We start from the raw sequence: 10,225 nt of genomic DNA on the forward strand, positions 1-10,225 counted from the left end.
TGAATCTTTTATTATAAAAAGAATAAAAAACGTTTGTTTGCAATTTAAAATTTTGATTAAAGCAAAATTTGAAATAGCATATAATAATAATAAAAAAAAAAAAACAAATTTCAGGATACAGATTTTTTTGTTATAGTATATGCTAAGGGGATATTAATCAAACTCAGTAAAAGAACTAAATAATTAATACTCTCAAGTCGTGAGGCTCCTTTTCTCAAAATAATGTGACTAAATATATTTAAATGAGAAATCAGTTTTTTTTTTCTGCATCCTCTTTTTAAATTAAAGCAAGTTTAAAGTCGAGATTGAAAATATTTCAAAACCGAATACACATAAATACTAAATATGGAATGCTAAATTCTTTCAGAAATCCAAACTGTAAAACTCAGAGCGGCGCGCAATGATACTAGTGACTCAAGTTCACTAAAATTACATCAAATACATTCTTGTTTTAATGAATGCTTCTACAGGAAGTTATTACTACATTAATTTTGTCAAAATTTCGAGCTAAAGTGTTTAATAGGATTTTAGACTGCGATTCGAAAGATTTGAGTGGCGAAAAAAGCGAGAATATGCAACTGTTTATATCTCGAAACTGTTTTTATTATTAGTGGGACTCGACGGTTCAAATGTCTATAACTTTCAAGATATATGAGATTAAATTATTTTGGTGATACTTAAAATTATTTTTTTAACTAAACAACTTTTTGAACTTTCGGTGATGCGCAGGATGATTACTTATTAAAAGAATCTTTAACCTTTCCACTGCGGTGGCTCATGCTTGGGACATAAATAAACTACGGTTCTAGGAAAAAAGCCCACAGGAAAAAAGCTCATAGGAATAATGCTCACAGAATAATGCTCACAGGTATAAATGCTCACAGGAAAAAAGTCCACACAGAAATATGCCCACATAGAAAAAAGCTCACATGGAAAAATGCTCACTTAGAAATATACTCACACGGGAAAAAGCTCACACAGAAGTATGCTCACATGGAAATAAGCCCACTGATAAATAATTCACATAGAAATATCCTTACATTAAAAAATCAATAATTAATCGATTTGAACAACGTTCACCTACTTGAATTTTCTAAAGAAAAATTATTTAAATTACCATAACATCTATGGTATATATTTCAAAAATTTTATAATTTATGTGTAGATTCAGTTGTTACACAAGATTAACAAATGGGCCGTTTTGAATTAAGAAAAGAAGAGAAGAAAGGAAGTAAATATGAAACAGAATTATACAGTGAAAAATTATTACAATTTTAATTGTTAAAAAATAAAATAATCTATAATAATAAAAGCAAGTGTAATGTGTCTGTCTGTCTGTCTGACCGAGCTCTCCAGCCAAATCTATCGCACGCAGGGACCTGGAATTTTTTATACGGAAGCACAAAGGGGCTGGCCACCAGACCTCGAAGCCCGATTTTCGATTTTTGAATTAGAAAAATTTTTAAAAAATTATTTATAATTAATTAATCACGGTTTTTTTGACTCACTGATATTATTATTTGTTTTCAAATAACGTTCGATTGTAACAATTGATTTCTTTATTCTAGCGTTAGTTTGCTGTTTTGACGATACATTAAATCGATTAATTACAATTCATTTCTTTTTTGTAGCTTGTGGGGGGGGGAAGAGAGAGAGACAGTCTACATGTCCTACACTACTATTCCTGCGCTATTCACTTATCTGCATTTTCTAAATGCACGGGCAACGCCGGGCGGGTACACCTAGTAATAAATATAAGTTACACATTTTATAATATAAACATTTAGAAGAACAATGAATGAGAATTTAGAATGATTATTTTATTTAAATTACTTAAAATATTTAATTTTATCATCGATTTTGTCATATTTTCTTACATGATTCACGATTACCAAATGTAAGTTTTCATGTTTTCTTTCTTTTTACTTCAGTACATCCTGTATTTACATTAGCTAATAAACAAACGTTGAGAGAGGCTAAATCTTTTTTTCAGCCCGTCAAATAAAAACCACATACTGGAATGGCTACAATTAAATAATGAATTTAGTGCGTTATGAGAGCCTTTGCAACAATTTGTAGTCTTAGATTTTTCGAAGGCTGCTTCATAACGTTCAACTGATAGGCATCATCAAAATGCCTAAAAATGTTAATTTTATTTCTAAATTTTTTAATTTCTGCAGAAATTTTACAACTTTTTTGGCTCCAAACTTCAATAACTACATTCAAACATCAATTTCTATCGATACACATCAAAAATAGAGTAGGGAAACAAAAATTAATTATTGGCAGTTACAGGAAAAAATGTCGTACAGGGGCAGTGGTATAAAATATTACAGTACATGCAAAATTTTACTACAGTTTTCATGCTTTTATTTACCGCCGCTGAAAAGGTTAATGTGAGCATTTGTGCATGTGAACATATTTCATGTGAGCTTTTTTCTGTGTGAGCATATTTCTAAGTGAGCATTTTTCCATGTGAGCTTTTTTCTATGTGGACATATTTTCTTGTGGGCTTTTTTCCTGTGAGCTTTTATACCTGTAAGCATTATTCTGTGAGCATTTTTCCGGTCACCATATACTGCAACGCAATTTCACTGGCGCTTTTATAGCGACATACGAAACCAGTATACCACGACACAAGAAATCAAACCTGGACTCTTTGAAATAAAAATATTTTAAAACAGCATATTTTTAGAATTTACCAAAGACAGTGCTGACAAGCCAGCAATGGACGAGGTTGCTTTCTCTTTTTTGTATTAGTTCTTAAAACAGTGGCTCTCAAACTAAATCTGAATTGCGCTCTCGCACAAGCTGAAACGAAATCTCGTTTCCCACGACCATCCAAAGTCTGAAAGCAAACATAAAATTAACGCTGAAAGTAAATATAACATCTAACCAAGGTAGGATAAATTTACTCCATTTTTTTTTTTTTTTCATTTTTCCCCCCGAAACGAATGAAAACACAACTGCTGTCAATAGCCTAACATCTAAACCCTCATGAGTCACAATATTCGTGAGAACAAAATTCGACCCTTGCTATCTTCCAAAATCAAAGAGATCTTAATACAAAGAAGGAAAGTCAAACCTATCCTTTTAATTGTACTTAACAAAACTTATTTCTTTGTCACCCGGACACTAACAAACCGCCCGCGGCTCCTTGAAGCATCGAAGCGCAATTTATTTTCAAAACTGAAACTTTAATCAAACGAAAGCATAGCAACAAGGTAACCTTCTTTCACACTATAACTCCTATTTACAACTTGCTAAGAAAATCCGTTAGAGAAACACTGACCAAGTAATTTAAGCCCCCTTCCAGTTCAGGTATTAAAAAAAATACACACTAGAAAACTAACAATAAGAACTGAATGTAAGGAAAGTTTTCAAACTGCCTTGCTAATCTACTTCTAACTAAATTTATTTAGACAAAAGCCTTAATAGCAATTAATTTAAATTTGCTACACAACAATTCAGCTTCATCAACTGGATTTGAGGTTGAGGTTTTCACATTATTGCTGTGAACAGTTTGATTCTGATTATTTTTGGTAGAACAAATCGAGAATCATGAATAGCATACACGTTTGGTAGTCTGTCCCGGTGCTTCCAATTTCGTAGGTTGAGTAACTAGTGGTGTTTGAAATTTTTAATTCTGAAATGCATTTTTAATATTTTCATGGGTTTTTTCTCAGAGGTAAGCCAAAGCGCCATTTTTCGGTATGCTTCTGTTTTGGAATTGTCCTAGTCACCTTTATAAAGTTTGTTCGACCACTTCATCGAGCTCGTCTGCTAATTGTGTAGGGAAAATTCTCTTCGCCCATTCATTAAGAAAATGCTCCCTTCTCCGGTGCTCGATTGTTCACTTGATCAGTCATTATTGAATCTTTCAAGCCTTTTAATCTCTAGCCCTACTTTTGGAAATGATTCATCATTTCGTAATTAAAGTTTCTTCATGATTTTTCAGGATATTGCTAAACAGTTTTTCCAAAAGTTTTCCAATTTTATTTTAAATCTCTTAAACAAAATACCTTTAATATACATATAGTTCTCAAAACTTTCTTAGGATTCTCTTGCTATTAATTGTAATATCTCCGGAGGTAACAATGTGAGTAAACGTGATACTTAATCTCCCATATCCACCTGAATCTTTTGCACTTGCTTTCCGGTCAATGATAAACAGAGTACAACATCGTCATCTCTTAAGTTAAATTTAAGTATGACTTTTATCAGTTTGTGGCACGGCACTGCAATTTCTCTTCACTCGATCTTGAAAGCAATAATCTATATTTCTGAATTTCTTTCTCAGTTTATAAATTTGCAAAGTAGGAACGAAGTCAAACCTCAGCAAATGTACACAATGTTGCATTAAAATGTTGCTACCATATATATACACCTAATCCTGTTTTTACACGATAGATACGTTAGGTTCCTGTTCGATAAGTGTAAAAAAATAACATATCTATGGAAGACTGAGATGATATGCTTCTCTCCTTTTCTTTCATCTATCTATAAATTTTGTAATGCTGTTTTCTTGATGGCGTTTCTATCACAACATATGCCTTATCACTTCCGCTAAATTCTACTACTGCCAAATAATTGCTATCAACTTCCAAAGCTACTTTTGATACCATTCTCATGCTATGCTTAACATTCGAAAAATAGATTATGCTGCTATATTGGGATATTGGTTTGACACAGGAGCCCGAATACATGGACATAGTTCAACGAGGCGAAGGCATTTCTATCTACTGGTATTCATTTTTGTGACATCTTCCATCCATACTAGACCTTTTTCCATTTTTTTTCCTTGACCAAATCTCTTGTATATGATGATAAATTAATGCTTACTTTCCTTCCAGAACATTCTGACTTCCTAATTGCAGCTTCATTTCACATAATAATTCTTACGGTAACTTCACATGTTTTCGGCGCATATAATCATTAACCTTTTCTGCCAATCCACTACCACCACCACCTTACGGTAGCTTCATGTACACCAAAATGCTTTCCTTCAGACACAGTGCCTTGTCAAGTTTCAAAATTATCTAAAATTTGAATGTTAATTTCCAACAAAAAATAGCTTTCCTTTCGAAGTATATGAGATTATAATATGGCTACCGAAAAACATCTCAGTTATTGCTAATAAAAAAGGTATGAAGAAATATTTGAAAACTTACAATATATTGACTTTTGGCAAAATTAATTAATTTATATGTACGCAAATTTCACTATACATTTTTTATGCTTTAAAGAGAGTTACATACTAAATGTCTTCCGAAGACTTCGGTTTGAGTTCTAAATTCTAAATACACACACCTTGGAAACAAAAGAAAAAACTAATATATTTAGTCATGGACTTATTACTCGCTATTAGGAGAAGCTTCAGTTTTTTCCCGTTAACTGTTGTGGAGTCTATTCGTGCGTACTCTGTGCCACAAATGAAAACTTTCCCCCTTACATAAAAAAAAAAAAAAAAAAAAAAAAGAAGAACTTTTAGCTCCCAAAGAGGCATTTTTATTAACGTTTTGTGTGTTACCTTTATTTCTTAAACATGTTCTTCGAACTAAAACCACATAAAATTCAATTCAACAGCAATAAGACAAAGTATTTAAAAACAGCATGTCTTTCCGACAGACATTCTCGGGCACTGGAGATAAAATTGTTTTTTTCTGTACAGTGTTGCATAGCTCGTTTTGAAATCGTCAAGTTTCTTAATCAAAAATTCGCTAAAGTTCTACAAAATGTGAAATTGTTAATAATGCAAATTCGAAATTCAAAATTCGGGCTTCCAGGTGTCTATGTTCGGGTGGAGGATTACGCTATTCAGAATTGGATGGCTCTAGGTACTGTTGTTTTTTCTCATTGCGAGAAACATACATGCATTCGTGTAGATTCTTCATTATTTAATTTATTTAAATATAATACAGGGCGATAATATTTAGCGGCAATAATTTAAAAAATGATACGTCGCTTATATTGAACCGGCACAAAATGCCGTTTCGAGACTAATAGCTCTTCTGGGCTAACGCTCCTTCGGGCTAAAAAATCTTAGAAATTGGCTTGGCCCACTTATATTAAATCAAGCCTACATGCGTAAAAAAAGAATTAAATGCTCATTTTGAATTTGTGTTAAATCACATTCGTATAAAGATGGATTCGTGTGAAAACAGAAGTAATGAGTGTACTACACATGTATCAATGATTATTTTAGTGTAAATTATTACAAAACGATTATTGTCTCGTGCCATCGATTTCGTTAATAAAAATAGAAAATACATAGAGTCTCTTTTAAATCTATTGCATTTTCAATCTTCAGTTTTTAAGGATTAAATGATAAGGTATTTTTGCACGTCGATGTTAACACTTTTCAGTGCAATGATAATATGTTCTAACGGTACTACTTTTTGCCAATTTTTTTTTGCGTAGATATTCAGAAAAACGGAACTACTATAGTAATGGAAATCTTATTGTAGAAATGTTATAGTATGATGATTCTTTATTATGCAGAATCGCAAATCTTTTGAATTTACTGAAATACTCATTTTATTTAAGCTAACAGGGAAACGTTTAATGCAGTAAAAATAAATGAATTGGTTTTATGTAATACTCAAATGACAGTAAAAATAATGTTTAATCTCTAAAAAAAAGTCACTGTTGATGACAATGACAGTTAGATTTATAAATACGTATATTGATAAAGAATTTGTAAATAATTTCAGAGAAAGAATTTTAACAGCGACAGAATTAAAAAAGAATTGCGTGAAAAACATTTAGACAAGCAAAGCCAGAGATGGCTTGGAAAAAAAATTAGAAAAGTAATTGTGATGTAGAAATGTAAATATGTGTGTCGGAGATCCGCAGATTACAGAATATGCCATCGAACTCTGCATCCCTGCCATTGAACTACTCTCTACAAAAAACGTTAACTTCGCTTTGAACTTCTTACCACAAAGAAACTAGATTTCTGCGAAAAACACAGCAAACTACTAGTTCTCTTTATAGAAGTTAATAGGAAATAGAATTCAATTATCTTTCCACGAAGAATTCCTGTTGTTGACAAGAGTGAAAACGTTTACAAACTTCTTCGCAAAAGCAAATAGTGCTGCTACTTGGAAAGAACTTGCGAAATATTTACCCTCTATTTGAAAACGATCATTTACTCAGCGATATTTGAAAGGTAAATAACCCATTTGTAGTGCATTTTATCAGAAAAAAACACAAAGCATGAAAACGGAGCAGACAAATGCAACCCGTAGAATGAAACTGCGGTAGGTTTGCTACAGATTTAATCGCAATTCCATCTATGACGTCACTTTGTATGAACGATATTACGTCATATCTCGACAGCTGACTCATCGTACTATTTTGTGACTCACGTGGATGACCATGTGCTATTTTACGATTGAGAATCATGAAACGCCGGGCAAGAAACGCGCATAGCACATGATAACGCATTAGGAAATCTTCCGCCTTTTCTTTGTTTAACCACAGAAAGATGGCTCCGCAAAATAAAACAAACTGATGGCCAATCAAGAGACGGTAAATATTATATTTCGAGGGAATAGCTATATGAAATTGTAGGTGCTAAATTTTGCTTTTTATCACTCGCTTTCTGGATCAACAAAGCTAGGTGTTTTGATCTAAAAGTGTTTTTAATAAATGAACTGAACAAAGGAGAATGTTAAATAAAAGTAGGTGAGTGTAGATCACATGTGGTTACAAATGTTTCTTCCAAAACAAGTTTAATCCGCAGTATGAATCAATGTCAATAACAGAATTTGTGGTCAGCAAGAAAATGTATTTATAAAAGTTTGCTTTAGTTGGCAGCAACATTGGAAGGCAGGCCAAAAATAAAAAACAAATTAAATTGAAACTCCTAGGATTAGTAATTCAACTGGCATGATTTCAAAAACTGATATGATACCGATGCATTGACAGTTCTAGATTTAGATTCAATTTGAAATAAATATATATAAACGTATACAGTACACATTCTTGTGGTGACCATTTTTCATAAATGACCACCACTGAAAGGAACCGTATTTCCGAGAACATAAATAAATGACCACCACTGAAAGGATCCGTATTTCCGAGAACATAAATAAATGACATTACAGCATCATTTTCACAAAAGCCACTTTCACAAAAGACCATATATATGTATATATACACATATATATACCTCCTTTTATACACATATATAATACACACTAATACTTTTATACACATATATATACACATACTTCCTTTTATACACATATATAATATTTGTGTCTCCGCAATAACAACGATACGAGGTGCACATCTATATGACAGGATTCGACAGGATGATACAAAACAGTGATCATGGAGCTGGTGCATAATGATATATCTGCAGTTACTGTCCGTTGAACACTTCTTTAATCTCAGTAAAGCTAATAATTGACAAATTGAATTAAAAATATATAGCTCAATTAGTGAAAAAAAGCTGTTCCGTTCTTCAATAATTGCATTCGTATATTTCAGATATTCATTGCATTATGTGTGAAGGGAAAAAAAAAAAGAAAGAGAAGAATCGGATTATATGTTAGCAGAATACAGACGCTGAAGAAGAATACGTAGGTGGTTACAATATGGGATTTACGTAGATTTATTTCTGTTGTAACCAAATTAAAACTGAGACTTAAGGATTTAATTCATTATAGTTCGAGTTTTATCTTATATATTCTTTATTTAACACACACATACATATATACATAATGCCTGGATAATCACAGGGGAATTCGCAACCTAGGATTAGTAGAATTAAAAGAATGTAACAGTTTTAAAATATGCGAACTTCCTTTTATTTAACATCTTGATCAATAAATAATTCCCCCTCATGGTACACAATATTCTATAACACACTAACTAGCTTCCAGAAAACAAGCCAATAATTTCATATTTTAAATGCGCGCTCTTTCGGAGATTTTGCATTAGCAGTAAAAGGCATTTTTTTAAACTGTAAAGCCATGATAAATGTTAAAATGTTCAACATATTATATTACATAATTATATACAGTATTACATAGAGTGTTAAACTAAATTCATATGCATCTCTTTCTCAGTCCCGGATCTAGCGGGGGCAAACCGGGGTTCTTGCCCCGGGCGGCAACTCCCGTGAGCGGCAAATTCATATATAACGCTGGATCGTATTTGGTATGTTGTTCGCTAAAACAGCTTTCTAATTTTAGTACAATATTAAAAGTTTTAAGAGTAAGTTTGAAAAGCTCTTTTAAGAAGATTTATAATTAAATGCTAAGAACCCTTTTAAAGGAACATGAGTTAAAATAAAGTACAGCCGATTACAACTATAAATATAAGATCAGAAAGACGCAAATAGAGGGACTCCAGGAGTCATTCTGACCCTATCAGTAACGTCTAAAGTCCCTCTATCGTTTCCTGTCTGGCCGGGGTATATTCAAATGAGAAATAGGAACGATAGCTTATTGAAGAAGTCGCCTGGTTTCCATAGCAACGTCTGCTGGGAAATGGAGAAGCCTTGTAACTATTTTCGAAGATCTAATCCAAAAAAACTAACCTTGGGCCATCCCGGCCAAATGAAATAATTCAAATTAATAGTCATCGAGTATATACAAGACACCATCATTATGTCTTCAAGATGATTAATTTGGTTTGGTTTGGTTTATTAGATTACGGCAAAGCACTCGAGGGCTATCTGCCTTAAGGGAGGGATGCCTTCGTGAAGGACTTTTTAAAGGAAACTGGCTCGTATACACGTTACACATGGGGAAAACCACGAAAACACCCATGCAGCCAGCCCGTTCGCGGGATTCGAACCTCGGACCGAACTACCAGTGTTCAGCGACGTTACCGCTCGGCCGCTGGTGGGCCTTCAAGATGAAGCAAGGCATTTAGATTTCTTTGCAGCCAGTCGGCAACATAGGCTCCCCTTTGGTTTGACTCGGAACAGTGGAGCGTATTTTGGATTTTAAAGCTAGATTTATTATTTTTATGGTTATTTTTTAGTTTTCAGGTCTCTTCTGTACTCTTTCGGGTTTTTTTTTTTTTTTCCTTTTTTTAAATATGCTTGCTTTTAATAGCCCGCGCTATATTTAGCGAGACGCGACCATTTATTTAGGACTGTTCAGTGTAATTACGTCAATTCTTATTAAGGCAATTCATAGTGAATTTTATTTAGATTAAAAGAAACCATTTGCGCGCTGAGGGGGAGAAAAGCGGAATATACTGG

Source organism: Stegodyphus dumicola, chromosome 7, assembly GCF_044657685.1.
Source record: "Stegodyphus dumicola isolate Sdum_Otavi_A_Nest chromosome 7, ASM4465768v1".
Taxonomy (NCBI): Eukaryota; Metazoa; Arthropoda; class Arachnida; order Araneae; family Eresidae; genus Stegodyphus; species Stegodyphus dumicola.